Source organism: Stenella coeruleoalba, assembly GCF_951394435.1.
Source record: "Stenella coeruleoalba genome assembly, chromosome: 7".
NCBI lineage: Eukaryota > Metazoa > Chordata > Mammalia > Artiodactyla > Delphinidae > Stenella > Stenella coeruleoalba.
In genome coordinates, this window is record NC_137153.1 from 86,913,092 (window position 1) to 86,938,828 (window position 25,737).

General features: G+C 42.5%; 1 long non-coding RNA gene and 1 pseudogene across 2 annotated transcripts in view; both read right to left on the reverse strand.

Moving 5' to 3' along the window:
* The window catches only part of LOC307188795, a 47,389-nt gene that overhangs the window by 21,085 nt on the left and 567 nt on the right, over nt 1-25,737 (reverse strand). Inside the window, exon 2 of the long non-coding RNA XR_013829072.1 lies at nt 21,842-21,930. This is a non-coding gene — a long non-coding RNA (uncharacterized lncRNA). The remainder of the gene's footprint in view (nt 1-21,841; nt 21,931-25,737) is intronic.
* LOC307188793 (large ribosomal subunit protein uL30-like) lies at nt 23,124-24,484 on the reverse strand (annotated as a pseudogene). Its single transcript has one exon. The product of its transcript is annotated as a large ribosomal subunit protein uL30-like (transcript).

A 25,737-nucleotide genomic window follows, 5' to 3' on the forward strand; every position in this document is an offset into this window, starting at 1 on the left:
CTTGTGACTGCCCTAACCAGTGGAGTATGGCCTGGTGGTGCTGTGTGAGATCCTATGCTAAGGTATCAAAAGGTACAGATTCCACCTCTCTCTTTCTGTTTGCCATTGTAAGCCCCAACTATATTGCAAGGAACCCTAAGCCACATGGAGAGGCCATGTGTAGGTGTTCTCGCCAACAATCCCAGCTAAGGTCTCAGCTGGTACTGAGAATCAGTACCAGAATCAGTCAGTAGATGTGAGTGAATGAGCCTTCAGCTAATTCCAGCCTCTAGTCTTCAAGTCTTCCAGCTGTGACTCAAGATATCAAAGGGCAGAGACGAGCCATTCTGGTGGTGCCCCATCTGATATCCTGACCCACAGAAAACATGAAAGATAATAAATGATTATCACTGTTTTAATGAAACTAAGTATTGGGTAATTTGTTTCATGTTGCTAGATGAACTAATACAGAGCCCTAATTAATAGGATTGGGGTTCTATGTGAGAGTGGTTTAAGAACAGTGAAATGAAAAATAAGATTGCAGAGTGTGAGTAGTGAATTGGAAATGAGGAAAATGGAGCCAGAGTGTAAGCTCCTCGGGAAAATTTGCATGAAAGCTTCTCCCTGGTGTTGAAAAAGGATAAAACAAGTCTGAATCCAAAGCAAACAGCAGCCTTCATGCTTTTGCTCATCGTCAGAAGAATAAGGTTATGAGTTTGATAGAATCCAGAAGAAGGAACTTCAGCTAATAAGTTTCATGAATTCCTCTGAATTCAAAAAGGCATTAAGAAGGAATTAAAGGTGAATCAGTGAAACCCTCAAGAAGGCATTTATTTGAGAAGCTCTCTGCTCAAAACCTCCAGCAGACTGCATCACCTATGGTTAAGATCAAGCTCTTCAGCCTGGCATTCAAGGGTCTCTTTGCCATTTCTGTTTCCCAGCTTCCCCTTTACATACACTGTGCTCCAGCAGAACTGCAGTGTGCAGAATGGCACTACTTGATATTCTCCAATCGCTCCTTCACTTTGCCACCTCTGGGTCCTTGCCCTTGTGGGGAGGAAGCTCTGGGACCCCAGCCTTGGTCAGAGTGCTGTTCAGAGCCCGTGCCCATCTTCACCTCAGCCAAGGTCGAGAAGCCTCCTGGAGACAAGAATCTATGATATGTGGTCTTAGGGCCTCCAGCCTTCTTCTTATGTGACTTTTAAGTTGAGGTATAACGTATATACAATAAAATGCATTGCTCTTAAGTATACAGTTCTATGAGGTTTATTTATTTATTTTTGGCTGCGTTGGGTCCTCGTTGCGGGCTTTTCTTCTGGGCTTTTCTTTTAGTTGCGGCGAGTGGGGTCTACTCTTCCTTGCAGTGCGCAGGCTTCTCATTGTGGTGGCTTCTCTTGCTGTGAAGCACGGGCTCTAGAGCGCAGGCTCAGTAGTTGTGGCGCATGGGCTCAGTTGTTCCACGGCATGTGGGATCTTCCTGGACCGGGGCTCGAACCTGTGTTCCCCTGCATTGGCAGGCAGATTCTTAACCACTGTGCCACCAGGTAAGCGCCAGTTCTATGAGTTTTGACAGTTGTATTCACACGGTAACCACCAGTCCAATGAAGCTTTAGAATATTTCTGTCACTTCAAAAATTTCCCTCATTCCCCTGCCCCTTTCCAGTCAATCCTTGTGCACCTCCCCATCCCCCAGAAAACAACTGCTCTGGTTTCTATTACCATAGATTAGTTTTGCCTCTCTTTGAACCTCATATAAATGGAATCACACAGTATGTATTCTGTGTCATGCTTCTTTCACTCAACATAATGTTTCTGAGATTCATCTATGTTTTTGTGTGCTTTAATTTTTCATTCCTTCTTATTGCTGAGTAGTATTCCATTGTATGAATGTAGCACAATTTGTTTATCCATTTCCCTGTTGATGGAAATTGGAGTTGTTTGCAGTTTTGAACTATTATGAATAAAGCTACTATGAACATTCTTGAACATTTCTAGCGGACATTTGTTTTGATTTCCTAGGAGTGGAATTGCTGGGTCATGGGATAAGTGAGGGTTTAACTTTGTAAGAAACTCTAAGCAGTTTATCTAAGTAGTTGTGCCATTTTATGCTCTCATCACCATTGTATGAGAGTTCCAGTTGCTCTATCCTTGCCAATATTTAGCATTGTTAGTCTTTTGGTATTGTCAGTGGGTGCGAAATTATATCTCATTTTGGCTTTAATATGCATTTCCCTGATGACTAAAGATGTTGGGAACCTTCTCATGTGCTTATTCATATATGATCTTTTGTGAAGTGTCTATTCAAGTCTTTTGCTATTTTTTAAATTGATCTGTACACGTAGAATTCTTTGTTGCCAAGGTTACAGATACAGAATCCAGAAGCCCACCTGGAGTTCACCTGGAGCTGGCACACGCGTTCAAGGCAAGAAAGGCCGTGTCTATAATCAAAGAATCTGAATCTACTTAGGAGTTAGGCTACACAGGATCATGTAAACATTGAGAATTGTGTCTTTTGATATTGGACATGACACAGTGTGCCTGGAAAAAGAGCAGAAATTCTGAATATTATACTACAGTAGTAGCTCCCAACATTGGATCCAAATTATCCAAAACTCTGGAGAGTTTTCATCTCCAGAGACTGTGATTAAATGATGGTGGTGCAGCCACAGCATCTGGAGTTGTAAAAGTTTTCCAGGTGACTCTAAAATGCAGCCAAGGTTGAGAATCACTTTTCTAGAAGCAAAGACATTCACTCATTACTGGGCATCTGCTATGCTACTTTGCTAAACCATCAAGCTCATTTAAACAGAATATTAGGTGTCTTTTTCACATAGGTAAGTTATTTAGAGAAGCTGGAGATTTCTATTCATTTAGCAATATCAAGTATCAAACTGCAGAATGTGGACTACGATCAGTTGCTTTTCGTTCCTGGCTTCATAATTCTCGCAAGACTTCATCTCATCTATAATAATCATGTTTGAAATAAACTGAGGATTTAGTTTTCAGTTCTAGATACATTCTCCACCCAACAGTTAAAATGAGATGTAAGAATTATCTTTATTTCTTGTCTTAAGCTAAAGTGGAGCCATCCCATGTATTTGTAACTTACTACCAAGTTCCATCCCCCCAAAAGCCAGATTTCAAATTTGGGAAAATCTGTACAGAAGTTATGATCTAGGGTAAGGGTCAGCAAATTATGGCCAGTAGGTCAAATCCTTCCTGTGGCCTAAATCCAGTACAATGCCTGTTTTTCTAAAGTCTGTGAGCTAAGAATGATTTTTACATTTTAAATGACTGAGAAAAGTCAAAATGAGACTAATAATAAGAATTAATCAAGGTCCATAAAATTTTTTGAAACACAAAAACACAACTGTTCATCTACATATTGTTTATGGCTGCTTTTGCAGCCAGAGGTTAGGATCATGAAGCTCTAATTCCTTAACCCATCAAAATAGAGACTTCTTTTATCCAGCAGTAAAACCTCAGAGTCTCCTCCAAAAAGTACCTTGTGATCACACTACTGAACTGGAGGAGAACCCTTGGACACAGGTAGGGCAGATGAGACATTGTGACACTCTGTAATTAATTACACATCTTGTAATCAAAAGTTAGCAAACTTCAAAAAGACTATTTGATTACAGGACTTCCCTGGTGACGCAGTGGTTAAGAATCCGCCTGCCAATGTAGGGGACACGGGTCCGAGTCCTGGTCTGGGAAGATCCCACATGCCGTGGAGCAACTAAGCCCGTGTGCCACAACTACTGAGCCTGCACGCCACAACTACTGAAGCCCACGCACCTAGAGCCTGTGCTCCACAACAAAGAGAAGCCCCTGCTCACCGCAACTAGAGAAAGCCCGTGCGCAGCAACGAAGACCCAACCCAGCCAAAAAAAAAAAAAAACAAAACAAACCAAAACTATTTGATTACAAACTCTATAGGTAAATAGTACCATTTCCTTTTAAAAATCACAAGAGAAAAAGAATAAGAAAAATCCTACATATTAAAAGAGACTTAAGAAACATTGCCACCAATTACAAAGTATAGATCTTAATGCTTTGAATCCTGATTAGAGCAAACTGGGAAAAAAATGCAATGATTAAGGAAATGTGCACTCTGGATATTTGATTATATTAAGAAAGTTGTATGAACTTTTTTACATGTGAGAATAGCATTGTGGTTATGGTTTAAAATAATTCTCATTTTTAGAGATGTCTAAAATATTTATAAGACAAGATACAATATCTGGGCAGGAGGGTAGTAGGCAGGGGTATAGATGAAACCAGACTGACCATGAGTTGATAAGTGTTGTAGCTTGTTGATGAGTGTATGTGTTCATTATATTATTCTGTCCATTCTTACATATATTTCAAAATTTCCAATATAAAAAGCCTTATTTTGTTTTTTAAAAAGGCTTTTTGAAAGAGCAGCAATAACATTTATTTGAAAGAAATCAGTTATTTGTCCAACAAAGTATTTAGAATTCTTATAAAAGCATTATAGTATTTGTGCAGGTGAGTAAAACATTAGAGGTTTTTATTTTTTTAATATTCATTTATTTAGGCTGCACCAGGTCTTGGTTGTGGCACGTGGGATCTTCCTTGCGGCGTGTGGGCTCTTTAGCTGCAGCATGCAGGCTTCTTAGTTGCAGCATGTGGGCTTCTTAGTTGCAGCATGCATGCAGGATCTAGTTCCACGACCAGGGATCAAACCCAGACCGCCTGCATTGGGAGGGCGGAGTCTTACCCACTGGACCACCAGGGAAGTCCCAAAACATTAGAGATATTTTTGATAACTGAGTTTTGCCTGCGTGATATTTTCCAGTGTTTCATTGGGAAGGGGCTGCTTTCCTCATCATTTTCTCCCCTGTTGGGATAGACGAATCCACAAATACATACCTATGCATTTGTTGGGCCATGGATATGCCTTTCTAGGGATAATTGCTGTTCATCATCACTGTGTGCTGGGGAAGGTGAGTGAGGCGGAAGGAAGATCTTCCACGTAGGCATCAGCAAACCACCATCACAAGTAAGGTAAAGACTGCAAGGAATCCTATAGGCAGGATTCACTCTGAGGTTTCCCAGTTCACACAGCTAGTCCTAGGGTTATTTATCCTGCATATCCACACAGTTCTCCAAGAATACTTCACAGTGGGTATCTCTTAGTGAGTTATGGATGTCTCTTCTCTTTCCAGGTGAAAGCCACTACAAAGCAGTGAAAACTTAGGAGTTCCCTTTCAGGCTATCGTCCTAAATGGTAACTGTGATTTGGAGAGGAGTCAGTAGTACTTAGTTTTTAGTGCTTTTTGGTGTGGCTGTGGCTTGTCTCCAATCTCCAGGAAGGCTTGCAATGAAATATGCATATCCACATGGGTGGTCTGGTACAAAGTACAGCAATGGGAGTGGCCAAAAGAATTTCATAAGGCAAATCGCCTTGGCAGGTCTTTCTCAAGAATTCCATTTGTGTACCCAGTTTCCCAAGCTGGAATTAATCTGTTGATAGAGTCCAATCTTGACTTGGAAGCCTGCTGAGACCCATGGTCCTTTCAATTACAGTTTGCATGTACATCATGAAAATTGGAAATGGCTCGACTATTTAAGGCTGTATTGTTGCAAAGTTTACTCAGTCCTTGCTTTGCAGTCTATTTGCCAGAGTTTTGGAGGCGATGCAAAATATGTTGAAATTTGATGTTTAGGTATATATATATTATACATACATACATATGTTGGAAAATTTGTCCTATAAAAGGTACCCATACCTTTTTATTAAAGGTAATAGTATTTGCTTTCCAGCAGGGGATGCCTTGAGCCATTGAGAATAGTTATTTCTTGCTGCCTAACAAACACCCCAAAACTCAGTGGTTAAAACAATAATATATTATTCTGAGATCTGTCTGAGATCACGGTCCACCAGAGGGTTAGCAATGACACTTTCCTCCTCCTCTCCTCACCTTTACACTTTTAAATCTTCCTCATCCTCATCTTGCTTTCTCCAGACTCTCTGCTCTGTCCTCAGCCGCTTTGAGCAGGCAACTCTCAGAGTCTCAGTTTATCTATCTGTAAAATGGACACATTAATTCCTGCCCATTTCATAGTCAAGTTCCATGAGGATGAGGACATGTTCCGAACATTGTCAAGGGCTGGGCAGATGGTGCTGAGGCAGTGGAAGATGCTGCAGAGACCTGCCCAAGGCCACCTTGAGGTGGCAGCTGAACAATAGAGACAGAGAGAGATAGAGAGATATATAGTGATATATATATATATATATATATATATATATATATATATACATGTACATATATATGTATATATATTATAGAGATATGTATGTGTGTGTGTGAGAGAGAGAGAGAGAGAGAGAGCGCCGGGGTGGGGGGGGAGAGAGAGAGAGAAAGAAAGATTTATTATGAAGAATTGACTCATGCAATTATGGTGGCTAGAAGGCTTATAATCTGCTGTCTGCAAGCTGAAGACCCAGGAAAGCAAGTGGTGTAATTCAGTCAGAGTCCCAAAGCCTGAGAACCAGGTGAGCTGATGGTGTAAATCCTAGGGGTAGAACAGGAGATGAGATGTCCCAGCAGTTCAAGCAGTGAGGCAGGAAAAAAGGGGTAAATTTGTCCTCCCTCTGCCTTTGTTCTGTTTAGGCTCTTGGTTGATTGGATGATGCCCACCCAAATGCGGGGGTGGGGGATGTAATCTGCTTTGAGTCCACCAATTCAAATGCTAATCTCATCCAGACATACCCAGAAATAACATTTAATCTGGGTGCCCTGTGGCTCGTCAAGCTGACACATAAAATTAGCCATCTTGCATGGTATGGATGTACCACAGTTTATTTAACCATTCATCTATTGAAAGACACTTGGGCAGTTTCCAATTTAGGGCTATTGTGAATAAAGCTGCTACGAACATTCATGGACATGCTTCTGTGTGAAAATAAATTATCATTTCTCTGAGGTAAATGCCTAACAGTGAAATTGCTGGGTCATATGTTAAGTCCATTTTTGGTTTTAAAAGGAACCGCCCAACTATTTTTCAGAGCAGCTGCACCATTTTACATTCTCATCAGCAGCGTATGAGCGATCCAGTTTTTCTGCATCCTCACCATCACTTATTGTTTTAAATTTTAGCCATTTTTAATATTTTGGTAATCAAAATTCCCCCCTATATTTCCGAAGTGTTCCCTAGGTAGCATTGCTTCCAATGAGAATAGCTAGATCACTGGTTCTCAAACCAGACTGCCCACTGGGATTGCCTGGGTAATTTATGCCGGCATCCCTCCCTCAGAGACTCTAGCCATCGGGAAGTTTTTTTTTTCATTGGGAAGTTTTAAAGTTCCCCAAGTGATTTCAACATACAAACAAATTCATGAAACACTGATGCCATTCTCATAACTCCGTCATTTAAGTATTCAAGTTTCAAGATCTTATGAATGAGATAAATTCAAGGGCTGAGATAATTGTCTCTTGAATAAAGTAAGATTTAAAAGCCAGAGCTGTATTATATTCACAGCAGAACGTCAGTAGAGATCAAAGGGGGAAGTAAAAATAATTGTGGCCCAACAAGCCATGCTATAAGAAGAAACTTTAAAAATAGACATATAGAGACTTCCCTGGTGGCACAGTGGTTAAGAATCCGCCTGCCAATGAAGGGGACATAGGTTCGAGCCCTGGCCCGGGAAGATCCCACATGCCATGGAGCAACTAAGCCTGTGCGCCACAACTACTGAGCCTGTGCTCTAGAGCCGCCTGCAAGCCATATCTACTAAGCCCACGTGCCACAACTACTGAAGCCCGCGTGCCTAGAGCCTGTGCTCCGCAACAAGAAAAGCCACCGCAATGAGAAGCCCATGCATCACAACAGAGTAGCTCCCGCTCGCTGCAACTAGAGAAAGACTGCATGCAGTAAGGAGGACCCAACGCAGCCAAAAATAAATAAATAAATAAAAAAAATACGCATATATAAGACTAAAACCCAAACCAAATTATACAAAAACAAACTACAAAAGCCTGGGACACATTTCAATTCCTAGAATTATGATGTAGTGGTAGAAAGAAAATGGGTTTTGGAGTTAGAAGTCCTAGTTTTTCCACTTAAAACCTGTGAGATCTTGGATGAGTCACTTGGTCTCTCTACACTTTATTTTACTCATCCCTGAAATCTGTTACAAAAGGTTACTTTAGAGGCCTTTTGCAAAGATCAAATATATTGGTATGTGCTGTATTTTTAATCATAACATACTGAAATTATGATACACTTATTTTTGATAAGAAAATTAGAAATATTTGCTATCTGGGCAGCATCTGCTCACCTCAACCAATATTTAATGAGCATCTTTGATGTAATGTTTGCTATACATTATAAAGTTTCTTTTTATAATTTCTTAGTTTTTATATTTTTACTGTGGAAATCTCAAACATACACAAAAGTAGAAAGAATAATGTAATCTTTTTTTTCTTTTTTCGGTACGCGGGCCTCTCACTGTTGTGGCCTCTCCCGTTGCGGAGCACAGGCTCCGGATGCGCAAGCTCAGCGGCCATGGCTCACGGGCCCAGCCGCTCCGCGGCATGTGGGATCTTCCCAGACCGGGGCACGAACCCGTGTCCCCTGCATCGGCAGGCGAACTCTCAACCACTGCACCACCAGGGCAACCCAGAATAATGTAATTTGATGCTTCTTAAGCATTAAGTGTTCCTATGATTCACCTGGGGAGCTTGTTAAACTACAATTCTGACTCATAGGTCTGGGGTGGGGCCTGAGACTCTGCATTTCTAAAAAGCTTCCCTGTGACTGACATGTTGCTGACCACAACTACCGTATATTTGTGCTGCCCTAACAAAATACCATAGACTGGGTGGCTTAAACAACAGACATTTGTTTCTCAGTTTTGGAAGCTAGTAAGTCTGAGATCAGGGTACCAGCATGGTCAAGTTCTGGTGAAGGCCCTCTTCCTGGTTTGCAGACAGCTGCCTTCTTTCTATACCCTCACAAGAGGGAGATCTGGTGTCTCCTCCTGTTCTTATAAGAGCACTAACCCTCTTAGTGGGGGCTCCACCCTCATGATCTCCTAATACTTCCTAATACCATCACATTTGGGGTTAGGGCTTCAACATAAGAATGTTGGGAAGACATATACGGTCCATAACACAAGGAAATAATGAAACTCCAAGTACTATAACTTAACTTCAACAATAATTAATTCACAGCCAATTTTGCTTTTGGCTCCTCATCCCCTTGCCCTCCGCAGATTATTTTGAAGTAAATATCAGACATCCTATCTTTACAAATATACATCCTATATTTCAATATGTATCTTTTAAAAAAGAGAGATATTAAAGTACTTCCTTTGAAAAAAATAACCACCAGACCAACCCACTCCCCCAATTCAACAGTGATTTCTTAATATTATTCAAAATCCAGTCAGCATTCATATTTCCCTGAACACTTTTTTTATTGTGATATGTTAACTTGTCTCTTCAGTCCTTTTTTTAAAAATTTATTTACTTTATTTATTTTTTGGCTGCGTTGGGTCTTCATTGCTGCACGCAGGCTTTCTCTAGTTGCGGCGAGCGGGGGTTACCCTTCATTGCGGTGCACGGTTTTCTCATTGCGGTGGTTTCTCTTGTTGCAGAGTACAGGCTCTAGGCAAGCCGGCTTCAGTAGTTGTGGCATGCGGGCTCAATAGATGTGGCTCACAGGCTCAGTAGTTGTGGTGCACGGGCTTAGATGCTCCATGGCATGTGGGATCTTCCTGGACCAGGGCTCGAACCCGTGTCCCCTGCATTGGCAGGTGGATTCTTAACCACTGTGCCACCAGGGAAGCCCTCTTTGGTCTCTTTTAATCTGAAGATTCCTCTTCCAGCCTTGTCTTTTCCTTGCCCTTTTGTTTTTGTTGTTGTTAAGAAACTAAGGCATTTGTCCCATAGAGATTTCCATACTCTGGTTTTGCTGCTTTGCATCCTCATGAGGTTGTTTAACGTGGCTCTTTCATCCCTGTATTTTCTGTAAATTGGTAGTTGGATCCAGAGCCTGAATTGGACTCAGGTCTGCTTTTTTGGCAAGGCTACTTCAAAGGTGGTGCTGTGCACTTCATCAGGAGGTCCATAATGTCTGGTTGTCTTTCTGTCCATAACGTTTTAAAAGGAGTCGGCTCTCCAATGAAACTCATGATTGGGGCATGCTGCCACCAGGTGGTAACAGCACACATAGCCACAGGTTCAAGCAGCAGAACAAGAAACACTTTTCAGCAGAGATCCCAGAAGGCGGGACAGGTCTTCCTCATTGAATCTACATTAAATCACCATGATTTTTATTTTTTTAAATTTTACTTATTTAGTTATGTATTTTGGCTGTGTTGGGTCTTCGTTGCTGCGCGTGGGCTTTCTCTAGTTGTGGCGAGCGGGGGCTACTCTTTGTTGCGGTACGCGGGCTTCTTATTGCGGTGGCTTCTCTTGTTGCAGAGCATGGGCTCTAGGCGCGCGGGCTTCAGTTGTTGTGGCACGTGGGCTCAGTAACTGTGGCTCACGGGCTCTAGAGCGCAGGTTCAGTAGTTGTGGCGCACGGGCTTAGTTGCTCCGCGTCATGTGGGATCTTCCCGAACCAGGGCTTGAACCTGTGTCCCCTACATTGGCAGGGGGATTCTTAACCACTGGACCACCAGGAAAGTCTCCTCATTTAATTCTAACAATTCCCAGGAATGCTAATCACTGTGTCCATGGTAAAACAGTGGTGAGGCCAGGATTTGATGTCTATGCTTTTCCTCTCTACCATTTCTGCAGCCTGCTGCCTTCTCTTTTGGTTTGTACTGGAGTCACCTGTACTTGCTGTCCTCCCCCAGCTTACAGCTCTACTGATTTTTTTCGTGTTCCCTTCCATACCCCACCCCCATTCATTCTCCACCCATCCCTGCTCTGGGAAGCTGGCTTCTGTGGATTCTATCACCAGGTTGCCTTACCTGCTGGCTTCCAATGACTTCCAATTGAATTCACCCCGATTTATTCTTCAGGCTTCTTCCCCACCTCACTCTGTTTCCGAATGCTGCTTTCCTCAACTACAACTTCTGTGCCTGGTGGCCCCTCTTCCATGGCTTTTCACCCTGCTTCAGTTAATACCTCTCTTGCCCCTCAGGCCTCAGCTTCCTGCTATTCTATTCCCTGGGAGTCTCAACTTCCCCTTTAGTACTCTTACTCCACCTACCTCAGTAGAGTATCTTCATTAAGATGGCTCTTAAAACCGCGCAGCTGGAGGGGCCACGTGTTTCCTGCTGGGATTCTCTCATTCTCTTCACTCTTGTCCTCACCTTTCATTTTCTCCTCAGTTGACTTCAGTGAGGCAAGCCCCTTAGCGCTTTTCTGAAAGGTTACCACCGGTTCCATCTTCCCTAGCAAATGGTTAACTCTCAGTTCTCATCTTATTTTTAATCTCCTAGCAGCTTTTGATGCACTCCTTGATGCACTTCCTCTCCAGGCCTTCCCAGTCACCATGTGCTCCTCCTTGTACCTTCTCAGCCACTCCTTCTCTTCCTGACCACATCGTGGTGGCATGTCCTGGTGTGCAATTTACAAACCTCTTCTCCATCTCCACTCTCTTCCTACTCATCTCATCTAGTCCTGGAGCTTAAATACCACCTCTGCACGGATGACTCCCCAGTCTGTCTGTAGTCTCAATCTATCTCCAGAGTTCCAGAATCACATATCTAGCTGCCTACTTGCTGTTCCAAAATTAACAAAGCCTCAGATAGAATTCTTGATTCCAGACCTCCTCCCAGCCCCTATATATAACCATCTCAGTCAATGATATCACGATTCACCCAGTTGCTCAGCTCATAAACTTTGGAGCTATCCTTGACTCCTCTCTTCTCCTCACTCCCCAAGAAGATTCTTCCTTCAAAATATATCCAGTGTCCCAACAACTTTTCACCATCCACTACTGTCACCCAAATCCAAGCCACCATCATCCATTTGGACAGCAGTAGCTTTCTTGACTGGTCTTACTGCTTAAACTCTTCCCATTTCCAGCTGATTGCCTACACAGCTGCCTTCTGGTCTTTAAAATGTAAATCAGTCATATCACTCCCCAGTTGTAACTTTACATCACACTTGGAATGCAGTCTGGAGTACTTCATGGGGCTGCAGGGCCCTACGCAATCTGGTGGCTCTCACCTCCCCATCTATCTGCCAGCCTCTCTGCTCTTGCTGCCTTCATTCCAGGCACGTGGGCCTTCTTTGAACATGCCAAGCCTGGTCCTGCTCAGAACCTGTCTCTGTTGTTCCCTCTGTGTAGAATGTTCTTTCCCATCTTCACATGGCTCTCTATTTCTGGCCCTTCACACCTCTGCTCTCTCATCACCTCCTCAGAGGGGCCTTTCCAGATGGCCTTATCAAAAGCAGCAGCTCTCTGTTTTGCTATATACATTAGTTTATTTTTTAGATTCCACGTATTAGTGATATCATACAGTATTTTTCTGACTTATTTCACTAAGTATAATATTCTAAGTTCATCCACATTGCTGCAAATGGCAGAAATTCATTCTTTTTTTTTTTTACAGCTGAGTAATATTGCATTGTATATGTATATACCATGTCTTCTTTATCCATTTGTCTGTTGATGGGCACATGGGTTGCTTCCATACCTTGGCTATTGTAAATAGTGCTGCTATATAGAGCAAAACAGTAACAGACTCACAGATGTGGAAAACAAACTAGTGGTTACCAGTGGGGAGAGGGAAGGAGGCAGGGACAAGATAGGGATGTGGGATTAAGAGATACAAACTGCTGTGTATAAAATAGATGAGGAACAAGGATATATTGTATAGCACAAGGAATTATAGCCATTATCTTATAATAACTTTTAATGGATTATAATCTGTAAAAATACTAAATCACTACATTGAACACCTGAAACTAGTATAATATTATAAATCAACTACACCTCAATAAAAATGAATAAAAATAAAACAGCAACTCTCTCTCTGCATCACTTTCTATCCCCTGTCCCTACTTAGTTTTCTTAGTCAGCATGTGTCACAATCCAAAATGAAATCACTTATTTATGTGATTTCACTAGAAGGTCTCACCCACTAGAAGGTAAGCTTTTTGAGAGCAGGGACTTGCAGGCGCTCAGTAGCTATTTGTCTAGTGGGTTAATGAGTGAGTGGTATCACTTTCATTTCTGTCTCTATACACAGAAAGCACTTGTCATATGCTTGCTCACTGGAGTGTCTTAGAATCCAGGCCCTGATTCTGAAGGTTCCAAGCCTGGTGCAGGCCCCTCCTGAACTTGGGGGTGGAAGGTGTGTGAACTCCCTAGGGTCCCCTAAGGGATCTGCAAGCCCTTCTCAAGGGCATGGTGGTATCATGACTATGGGGTTGGAGGTTTCAGAAGACTGTCAGTGAGCCTTCTTACTGTGGCCACGGCCATTTCTTCACCTCAGCCCTCCTATTTCTCCTTCAGTTCAGATCTACACACGTCCCAGAGTCTTCTGCCAGCTCTGCTGGTGGGGAGGCAGAACCAAGGAAGCTCTTCTGTGACGAACTCATGGCAAGGAGGGCTCCACAATAATTGTTGCAGAGGAATGAGTGCACAACAGAGGCCAAGCAGACAGGTGCAAAATGCCTCAGCTGCAGCCCATCTTGTCCCAAAGTACTGGCCTGAATCTTCCTGCTCTTGGATCTGCTGCCTCGCCTGAACCTAGAAATATTCCTCGGAGTGAACAGGTTGGGCTTTCCACACTCCAATCCAGCTTCAGAGATTCTGGGAATCCCGGCTGGCATGAATAGCTTCTGAACAGAGAGTTAAAGCTATTTTAAGATTCTGTTTGTAGCCAAGGAGGGTGATCTGTGGGCTCTGGTGGCTGTAGAAGATGACCCTCCAGAAGACCAGTTCTTCTGATGGTCGCGGCTCTTGGGCACAGTGCTGCAGCTGAATTGGAGGTGGGAGACAACGCAATGTCACTTTTTCCTCAGCAGATGTGGATGCTCATTTATTTACATGCCATTTAAAATGTATTGAGTTTTTAAAAAATCTATTTCTTTAATTGAAGTATAGTTGATTTACAATGTTGAGTTAATTTCTGGTGTACAGCGAGGTGACTCAGTTATACACATATATACATTCTTTTTATATTCTTTTCCATTATGGTTTATGTATTCAGTTGTCATGTTATGACATAACATAACATTTTTTGTGATGTTTAATTATATTCCTTTCTCCATGTGGTTTACTACTCTCCCCTCAACTCATCCCCCCACACCCTCCTTCATTCAAGGTGCTGCCTTTTTTGTTGTCTTGTCCTTATGGAAAGAATGTGACAGAGATGAAAGAAAAATCAAAGGAGTCTCTCTTGCTTTGGTGTCCAAAAATGTGTGCATTTCCATAGAGAAGACTCCAAGAATAGACAAAATCTCTGTGTGAGAGAGCAGGGCTTCCTGAACCCCATCCTCAAACAGAGAAGAGATTTCCCTGAGGCTGGAAAAAAGAAAAGACAAAGGGGAAGTCCTGATGATGGAGACCTTAGTGGCGTTCTGAGGGACAAGCCCTGCCTTCTGGACAGAGCCCCAAGAGGTAAAGCTGAAGCCTGGGAGGAGGGAGCACCCTGATTCCCATACTCTTAGATGGCACAGAGGGGAAAAGAGCTTCCAGGCAGAAGGCCTGGCTGTCAGGAATGAGAGCAGTAGCAGGAGCCACTGGCATGGGCTGATGACCAAGGGTCAGATGCTTACCTCCATCATCTTAATGGGATGAGGGAGAAATTGAGGGGTGGACTCCAAAGACTATGTTTCTGCTCCTTTAGCAAAATGGGGATTTAACTTCAAAATTAAGCTGAGTTCTCTCTCTCTCTCTCTCTCTCTCTCTCTCTCTCTCCCCCTCACACACACACACACACACACACACACACACACACACACACACACAGAGTACTTCAAAAAGAAAGTTTATTGAGCTCCTACTGTGTACTAGGCTGGATAAGCCACATAGACACAGACTCTGGTCTCTAGAGTTACAGAGTCTTTCTGGAGGAGTAACACTCGACCAGTTGGCCACGAGCCTTGGTGCTAAGTGGACTACTGGAGATGTGAGCATAAGGCTGTATGATCACAGAGGTGGAATATGTATTCTTCTGAGAACTATACCTCAGGCTTCACAAACTTAGAAGATCCCAGTTTTGGGGTGTTTTCAGCAGTCACCAAACTCCCAGACTACTAGAGAAAGCCAAAGCTTGTAGGGTCCTTCACAGGAGGACAACAGACACGTGGGCCACTCTCAGCTCCCAGAAGATTGATCAGAGTGTGCAGGCTAGAGGCAAGGTGCTGGGATGCTGCTGTGGGACAGTCCCCTCTGGCTCTGAAAGGGCTCAGAATTCTCCCTGCTGCCCTGCTGCCCTGCTCAGTCTCTCCTCTGTTGACAAGTCCTCCACCCACAGGGACTGGATACACAGTATTTATGTCTTAGAAGTTGGCCTTCTTTCCTCAATGCTCTACTCAGGTCCCTTTCCTTCTCCACTTAAAAAAAAAATTGAGGTGTAGTTATTTACAATATAATATAGTTTCAGGTGTACAACATAGTGATTCAAAATTTTTATAGATCATATTCCATTTAAAGTTATTATAAAATATTAGCTATATTCCCTGTTGCTATACAATATATCCCTGTTGCTTAATTTATACATGGTAGTTTGTCCCTATTAATCCTCTATCCCCATCTTGCCCCTCCCCCTTTCCCTCTCCCCACTGGTAACCACTAGTTTGCTGTTTATATCTGTGAGTCAGTTTCTTTTTTGTTATATTCACTGGTTTTATTTTTTAGATTCCACATGCAAGTGATATCATACAGTATTTGTATTTCTCTGTCTGACTTATTTCACTAAGCATAATACCCTCCAGGTCCATCTATGTTGTTGCAAATGGCAAAATTTCATTCTTTTTAATGGCTGAGTAATATTCCATTGTGTGTGTGTGTGTGTGTGTGTGTGTGTGTGTGTGTGTGTGTATATATATATATATATATATATATATACATACCACATCTTTATCCATTCATCTGTTGATGGATACCTAGGTTGCTTCTATGTATTAGCTATTGTAAATAATGTTGCTATGAATATTGGGGTACATGTGTCTTTTCGAATTAATGGTTTCACTTTCTTTGGATATATATCCAGGAGTGGAAATGCTGGATCATATGGTAGTTCTATTTTTAGTTTTTTGAGGGACCTCCATACTGTTTTCCACAATGGCTGCACCAATTTACATTACTGCCAACAGTGTACAAAGGTTCTCTTTTCTCTACATTCTCACCGACATTTGTTATTTGTGGCCTTTTTGATGATAGTCATTCTGACACGTGTGAGGTGATATCTCACTGTGTTTTTTTTTTTTTTTTTTTGCAGTACGTGGGCCTCTCACTGCTGTGGCCTCTCCCGTCACGGAGCACAGGCTCAGGACGCGCAGGCCCAGCGGCCAGGGCCCGCGGGCCCATGGGCCCAGCCGCTCCGCGGCATGTGGGGACCGGGGCACGAACCCGTGTCCCCTGCATCGGCAGGTGGACTCTCAACCACTGCGCCACCAGGGAAGCCCCTCTCATTGTGGTTTTGATTTTCATTTCTCTGATGATTAGTAATGTTGAGCATCTTTTCATGTGCCTATTGACCATCTGTATGTCTTCTTTGGAAAAAGGTCTATTCAGGTCTTCTGCCCATTTTTTAATCAGGTTTTTTTTTTTGATATTGAGTTGTACGAGCTGTTTACATATTTTGGATCTTAACCCCTTACTGGTCATATCATTTACAAATATTTCCTCCCATTCAGTAGATTGTCTTTTTGTTTTGTTGATGGTTTCTTTTGCTATGCAAAGATTTTAAGTTTAATTAGGTCTCATTTGTTTATTTTTGCTTTTGTTTCTCCTTCTCTACTTTTGTCACTGACAACTTATTTTCCTGGATTAGTGTTTCTCTGATAATTGTGACCCTTTTACTTGGCTGGTTTTTGTTCTCCTGGTAAAGATTTGAGGGAAACATCTTTATTTCATGGGCAACACACAATCTTGCTCTTTGGGTGGGCCAGGTTTCTAAATTTTGGTGATTTTCATAAATTCTGTTATTTCCAATCAGAGCAACACTTCCTGCCCAGGTTCCCAGGTTCTGGGAGTGAAGGCCATTTGGAGAGGATTATCTAGCTCTGAAACCACTGTCCACATACAGATTTCTTTTTTTTTTTCTTTCCATCCAGAAGGTCATTCATTAAAAGATTTTTTTTAATTGTAAGTAATCATACCTGTTGCAATTTATGTTTAAACTGCAGGTATTACTTTGAAAAACAATTCAGTTTTGAAAGGGTAATAGACAAGCCTAGTATAAAATTCAAAATGTATAAAGCCAAAGTGGTGAGAAGCCTTTCCTTCCCTTTCCTTTGGTCAACCAGTTCCCCAGAGGCCATCTCAGCTACCAGTTTATTCTGTCTATGTATACATTATAAATCTTTCCCAGTTTGTTGTTTGCTTTGCAATTTATTTATTTTTGTCAGATTGGTGTTATAACATTTTTATATAATCTATTATTTTTAGATCTAAAAATTAGTTTAAAAATGCATGCAATAACCTGCACACAAATGCTCATAGCAGCTTTGTTTGTAATAGCTTCAAACTGTGATCATCCCAGATGGCTTTTGACAGGTGAATGGTTAAATAAACTGTGGTACATCCAACCACGAAGTGCTACTTGGCAATAAAAAGGAATGCACCATTGATGCATGCAACAGCTTGGATGAATTTGTTTTGCAAAATGTTACCACTGGTGGTGTGTGACATAATAAGAAATACATATTTTGTGTCTGCCCTCCCCACTCCCCCTTTCCTGGCACACAGCTCTAAAACCCTTGTAATCTCTGAAGTAGTAAGTGTGTTTTTGTTGTTAATGAGATGACTAGTGGCTGGAGGATCCTGGAAAGCTCCTAAGGATGGGGGACTGGTTTTTGCTTGGAAAGTCAACCATGTGATTAGAGGGTTGGAATTTAAAAAAATATTTATTTATTTATTTTATTATTTATTTGGCTGCGCCAGATCTTAGTTGCAGCAATGTGGGATCTTTAGTTGCAGTGTGCGGGATCTTTTAGTTGTGGTGTGCAGGATCTGGTTCCGGACCAGGTATCGAACCTGGGCCCCCTGCATTGGGAGCATGGAGTCTTAACCACAGGGAGGTCCCAAGGGTTGGAAGTTTTAATCAATCATGCCTACATAGTGAAGCCTCTGTAAAAAACCCTAACTGAAGCTTTTGGAGAGGGTACTAAATACATCAAGGTGCTGGGAGGGTGACGGTCCTGGAGAGGCATGGAAGCTCTGCGCCCCTTCCCATACATCTTGCCCTATGCATCTCTTCCATTTGGCTCTTCCTGAGTTGTATCCTTTAATAATAAATCAGTAATGTAGTAAATAAACTAATTTTTCTGAATTTTGTGAGCTGCTCTAGCAGGTTATTGAACTCAAGAAGGGGGTCATGAGAACCCATGATTTATAGCTGCTTGGTCAGAAGTACAGGAAGCCTGGATTCCAGATTGGCATCTGAAGTGGGAGCAGTTTTGTGGGACTAAGCTCTTAACAATTGGGGTATAATGCCAATTTCAGGTAGATAGTGTCAGAATTGAATTGAACTGTAGACACCCAACTGGTGTCAGAAGTGTTCAGTGTGAGTAGTAGTACAGAAAAAAGAGTTTTGTTTTTTTTTTTCCAATTTAGAGAGAAACTGAGCAAAGCATACAACAGAACTCTCTGCATTATTTCTTACTACTGCATACAAATCTATAATTTTCTCAATGAAGATTTCAACTAAAAATACACAAAATAGAGTATAGAAAGTAAACACTAAATCTTCTTTCCATACCTTATCCTAATTCCATTTTCTAGAGAGAATGTTAACACTATAAAGTATATCCTCCCAGACATTTTCCTGTACTTACACATTTTTCTAAACAAAAATGGGGCTGTGTTTTTGTTTATATCAGTAGCTTATTTTGTTCACTTAGAAAACAGACATCGTTTCATGGCGTTTAGGGTTGCCAAATATAGCAAATAAAAATGCAAGATGTTCAGTTGAATTTGAATTTTGGATAATGGATAATTTTCTTAGTGTAAATATGTCCCAGCATACTGCCATTTTCTTTGGCAACCCTAATGGCAGTATATTACCTAATTCTTTTGAAAAGTTGGTTGCACAGTAGTCCACTGACATTTAGCCTTTTCCTATTGATGAGGGTATTCTTTAGATCAGAGTGTTCATCATAATTCTCGGTAATTCATAAAGTCTCTTATATTTGTATGGTGCCTTAAATTATTCAAACTTCTCTCATATTTCATTAAACAAAAATTAACTGAGAATTACAGCAGAAAAATCCTGGGCTTTGGATTCCTGGCTGTTATTCTTATCAGATACTTAAACTTCTTGAACTTCAGTCTCCTCATTTGTAAAATAGGAGTAAGAATACCTACTCTGCAGGATTAGGTGCTAAGGGATAAATGGAATTAAGAAACATATTCCTGACATTTTTGGGTTACATTTTTTTTTTTTTTTTTTTTTTTAGTGGTACGTGGGCCTCTCACTGTGGTGGCCTCTCCCGTTGCAGAGCACAGGCTCCGGACGCGCAGGCTCAGCGGCCATGGCTCACGGGCCCAGCCGCTCCGCGGCATGTGGGATCTTCCCGGACCAGGGCACAAACCCGTGTCCCCTGCATCGGCAGGCGGACTCTCAACCACTGCGCCACCAGGGAAGCCCTTGGGTTACTTTTAATTTTGAAATAATTTCAAAGTTATTGGCAAGTTGCAAGGATAGAACAGAACAAGGAATTCCCACATACTCCTTACCCAGATTCACTAATTCTACATTTTGTCCTATCATCATCCTCCGCCTCCTCCTCCTCCTCCTCCTCCTCTCCCCCACTGTCATGTTTTCCTATGAACAAGAACATTCTCTTATACAACCATAATTTAATTATCGAAATTAGGAAATTTAGCAAATTCCCAAAGTAGTTTTCAAATTCAAATTCCTGAAATATTTTTAATAGGTTTTTTGGAGCTATCTCCTTTTCTAGTAGGACTATGGCCCAAAACTTAACTTTGTGTGGCTTCCCATTTTCTCTTGGATTGGATATAAGAATCAAGGCATGGTTTGCAGCCTGAGGTGTGCTAACCTGACTGGCCTCAGAAGAGAAACAGCATTGCTATGAACAGACTGAAGCCTTTGCTTCCCGTCCCCACTGATGACTCAGCCGCAAATAGTGCTGACATTCAGGCACTCATTCCACCACCTGAGAAGCACAGCTCTTGCCTTGCCTTGCCAGGCTCGGATACTCTTACGCTGGCAAAGTGGCTGCGTGGGCTTCCTCTAAAATGCACAACAGCTCATCTCCCTTTCCTGGTCAGCACCCCTCCCAACTCTAGCCTGGCACACAAGGCCCTTCACAAAGGGTTCCCTGATTACTGGCTCTTCCTTTCCTGCCACACCCCTTGTTTCCGGTGCTCCACCCAACATACCTTTCTCCCAGGGGACTTGTGTTTTCTTGCCTCTGTGCTTCTGCACATAGAGCTCCTCCTGTCTGGGGAATGCTCTACACTCGTCAAATTTTTCTTTTTCTTTTTTTTTCAAGGCCTAACTCCAGTACAAAATACCTCAATCCCCTGATCAGAACTAATTGCTCCCCATTTCCAGCTCTAAACAGCACGGCTGAGTGCACTTGTATTTGGTGCTTCTGTCTGGTCCTTTATTAAAGTTGGTTGTCTATGGATCTGGCTATTCTGTCTTTGAGATTCTTTGGGCAGAAGACACATCTCTTTTCTTCCCTTTTCTGGCATTGCCCTGAACAGGGTGAGGCATAGGGTAGACACTGGTGACTGATAAAAGAATGAATAGCATGAATTACCCTGTGTGAGAGAGGCAGACACTTGGTTATAGAGATGATGCATGTAAGTGCACATTAATCGTTCAAAAAATTGTAGAGGGTTTTATTATTGCTGCTAATGGTGTTATTATTGGTAGAGATGTTACATTCCAAATGGCCTGACCCACCCAGTTAGTGACTCAAGAAACAAGGAGCAGCAGAATCATATCCAATCTCCTTATTGTCCATTTGAGGAAACAGGTTCACAGAGGAGCAGGCACTTCTTTCAGGTCAGGTTCCACAACTCAGAGCCCTGCCTCCTTGCACTGGACTGTTTTGTCTTGCAGCCTAATTACTCTCCTTAAGTCAGTAATACTCAAGCTCTTTTGAATATGTACACTCAACATAAGTTTGAAAAACTTTAAGTAGATATCTAAATTTTCTCACCATACTTTTAGTAATAATTTTTATAACCTCCTTTATTTATATAGAATTCTAAGTTAAAAAAACTGTAATTTTCCTTACTACTCTTAACCATGTGAGGCAGACAGGCTTGACTATATTAGCCCCATTTTACAGGCAAGACTGGAAACATTCCCATATTTAGTATGACAGATCCAGGATATAAACCCTGGGCTTCCACACTCACAGCTGCTCTTTTCGCATTACTTTTTGACACATCATTTTAAAGTCATCTGATTTTACAATGTTTCACAGTATCAGAGTGACATCTGTAACATCTAATCCTGGCAGGTTAACTCCTGAGCCAAGCAATTTAATTACTTCATAATCTGGCGCATTTTAAGGCACTGTTAATACCTCCAATTCAATCTCACAGCTATGTTCGTAATAGGGAAGAACATTTTGTATTCTATTACAAGTTAATCAGTAAAGGGATGTTGCCTATAAGCTTAAATTATACATAACGGCCAATCCCTGGCAACCCTGCCTCCCAGGTAATGAGCATTAAGCTAAAATACCTTTGTTTAGCTGGCCAGGCTCACCTGTGAACGAATAACACATCCCCTCCAGAGGCTGACGGGAACCAGGAAGTGTTTGACTTTACGCCCTCCCCTTTCAGTATAAAAGAAGCCTGGAGGAAAAAAAAAAAAAAAAAAAGCCTGAATTCTAACTCAGGCAAGATGGTTCTTTGGGGCACGAGCCCGCCATCTTCTCAGTTTTCTGGCTTTCTGAATAAATTGTCTATTCCTTGTCCCAACAACTCGTCTCTCCATTTATTAGCCTGTTGGGCGGCAAGTAGTATGAGCTTGGGCTCAGTAACATGTTTGAGCGCCCCATGAACCAAAACTGCAGCAAAGCTGGTCTTTTTTTTTTTTCTGTTTTTTGCGGTACGCGGGCCTCTCACCGTTGCGGCCTCTCCCATTGCCGAGCACAGGCTCCGGACGCGCAGGCGCAGCGGCCATGGCTCACGGGCCCAGCAGCCCCGCGGCACGTGGGATCCTCGCGGACCGGGGCACGAACCCGTGTTCCTTGCATCGGCAGGCGGACTCTCAACCACTGCGCCACCAGGGAAGCCCCAGCAGAGCTGATCTTAAAGGACCAGGGGACACAATAGTTAAGCACGTTTTCAGCTCTTAAGCTGGGCCTGGCACACCCTCACCAACTGCTTAGATGGCAAGTTGAGGCAACTAAGTGAGTGACAGGAGCAGAGGGAAGGCCCATTTAGGGGTGGACACTGATGACAAACACAAGCAGGGTCAGACCCTCTTTTTAGGTCTAACATCTCCAGGAGTGTTGGTCTACATTATCACTTGCAGGGTAGAGGGTAATACTTCTGGAGTCTAGAATATATAAGGAAAGGGTCCAATTAAGCTGCTTGCCTACAGCCTAAAAGACCAAATATTGCTAATTTCATCCATGCCAAACCAAGAAAATGGTTCACTCTTTCCTGATTTGGGTTTAAGGAGAGGACTGATCATCAGGGAAACCAGAGAATTCCATCCTGAAGCCCGGAAGAACTAAATGGTGGGCATTTCCCTGAGTCATAGATGGCACAGGGACTCAGTAATCTACCACCGTGTTCTTAAAAGGAAACACTCATTTGGCTTGAAGGGAAAAACCTACCTTGGTAAGCTCTGGTCTTCCATAGGACATGGAACCAGAAGAGACTAGGAAGGTCAGAGCCTGGGTGACCAATCCTGATAGTGTGGGACTTCTTCACATAAGGTGCATGGGTCCCTGAGTAGGGTCTACAAATACTCTAAACTTCCAAGACAGAATTGGAGTTTCTGCATGTTTTCCTGGGGAAAGTGTCCTTCCCTTCTCATAGATCCAAGAACAGGTTAAAATCCTGAGCTAAAGAAAAGCATTAAGCCAGCTGCAGGCAAGGATAAGGAAGCCATCATATACACTTACAGCTCTGTGTAAGTCTGAGAGCTCACAACGCTGTCACTGAAGTTAGAACATGGACTCACAGCAGAGACAACCGAGCACTGCTTTTGTGCTCTTCTCTCTAATTGTACTTACAATTCTTTCTAAAACAAGGCCCTAGGAACCCCTAGGCTCAAGTACGTCCCTGGGGTTGGTCCACTGCTGTCTTGTATTCATGCTTGGGTATTCATTCACCAACATTAAACCCCAGGATAGAAGATGTGACAAAGCATCCCTCCTCCATGGCATGAGTCTTTTGCTGGTTTCAGAGGTGGATGGTGACCAACACCGAAAATACATAGGAATGTTTCCTTGGACCTGGCGTGGGATGAAAAGTGCCTGCCATGACTATCACCATCTTTTCCCTGACACTTCCCCTCCAGTTTCTGAAGATATAGTAGAAAATAATCTTTTTTGAAGATACTGGGTAACAATTCCATAAAACAAAAACACATGCTTCCAAATGCACTGTGCTTTCAAATATTCTGGGTTTAGTTCAGCTGCCGGATGACCTGACTGATGCTTTCTCCTCGATAGTCAGGTGAGCCCACCTCCTTGAGGAAACCCACTCTATTCTTGGTAGCCTGGTGGGCCACTGGGAGTTGGAAAGGGCACAAAACCCCTGAGATCGACTGAAAATTCTTCCTCAGGAAGGCAACTTCATGAATGAGGTCTCCCAAAGCAAACGAAACCAAACTTCCCCAGGTGCTCCTCAATCACTGTGTCGTCTGTCGGATGGTTTTGTTCTTGACCTTGGCTTGTCCACGTTTCAAGATGAGTTCCCAAACAGACTTCAGATTTGTAAATCCCCAGGTCATATAAGGTTCCACTCTACAAAGCGTTTTTATGGTTTTAGGGGTTACTTTCACAAAGACACCACTGAAAATCTTATTCAGGCGAAGTCTTGCAATGGTCCTCTGCACCAGTGAACTCACCCCATTAATCCTTTGGATGAATACAACAAAGGCCAAAGAATATTTATCTGGCACTTTCAAGCCATGAGGTTTCACTTCTAGTCGTCTGAGGTGCACCCTGTCACATAGCTGCTGCCAGGAATCATGTAGAAACCATTCTAGTTGCTTAAACTTGAGCCCTTTTCCATTCCTCTGTTCCTCCTTGTGCAAAAGCGCCTGCTTTGCCTGGGTGGCTTTGAGGGCCTGATAAGCCTTCCTCTTTTTCAGGAGGTTTTCTGGAACCAAAGGGATCTTCCTTCTTTGCTCTTCCTCCATCTTTCCCAAACTGTGGCTACTGCTCATGTGCAGCCCCACCGGGTGGGGAAGAGAGGAATGGCTCTGTGTCTACTTGACCATAGAGACGTCTATTCTAGCTCAGGGGTCCTCAACCCCCAGGGCGCAGACCGGTACTGGCCACACAGCAGGAGGTGAGTGGCCAGCTAGTGAGAGCGAAGCTTCATCTGCCGCTCCGCATCACTCGCATTACCGCCTGAACCATCACTTGCATTACCCCTCCTCTCGCCCCATGTTCAAATTGTCTTCCACGAAACCGGTCTCTGGTGCTAAAAAGGTTGGGGACTGCTGTTCTGCCTCATGGCAGGGCGACCAGGACTGCTGCGCCTTCTTAGCAGCAGTGAACCACGGAGGCCTTGCTAACCCTTATTCCTGCCAAGAGTTGCACAAAGCTTCCTTCGCACTGCCTCCAAGCTTTTTACAGTGGTGTCATCTTCAAAATCCAGCCCTTTCCGTTTCAGCTGTATTCTCATAATGCTGGAGGCCAGGCTATAAACACTGAATGGCTTCCCACCATGCATTCTCTTGTTATAATTTTAAATAGTCACAAAGGTTTTAATTTTTGGATAAATTGTAAATATTTTTAAAACAACTGGTTATTGTAAACCTCTGAAAGTAAAGCTGTAAGTCCTTAAAAGATATGCAATGGATTGGAAATACCAGAATGATTTGATACCCACTATTATCCGATAAAAATTACACGAACAAAATAAACAATTTACTTTTTAACTTACTTGTTTTCCCTCTTTTTTCTCCTAACTCATATTTTGGTTCCACAGAATGTTATCTTAGTTTAATTTTTTTTTTTTTTTGCTTGAAAATCTTTTATCCAGTGCAATAGCACACTTCATTGCAATAAAAATACACATATAACACTATTCCACTTCACAGGTAGGCAGAGCAGAAAAATTTAGGGCAGTGAAACTACTCTGTATGATACTATAATGGTGGAGACATGTCATTATACATTTGTCTAAACCCATAAAATGTACAACACCAAGAGGGAACCCTCATGTAAATTGTGGTCTTTGGGTGATAATATAGGTTCATAAATTGTAACAGATGTACCACTCTGGTGGGGGATATTGATAATGGGGGAGGCTATGCATGTGGTTGGGACAGAGGGTTTAGGAGGAATCTCTGTACCCCTCCGATTTGCTGTGAATCTAAACCGTTCTTTAAGAAAAAGTCTCTTTAAAAAATACATATATAAATTTATACTTAATATTTTTTTCTTTCCTCTTGCTATAATTTTTTTTTCC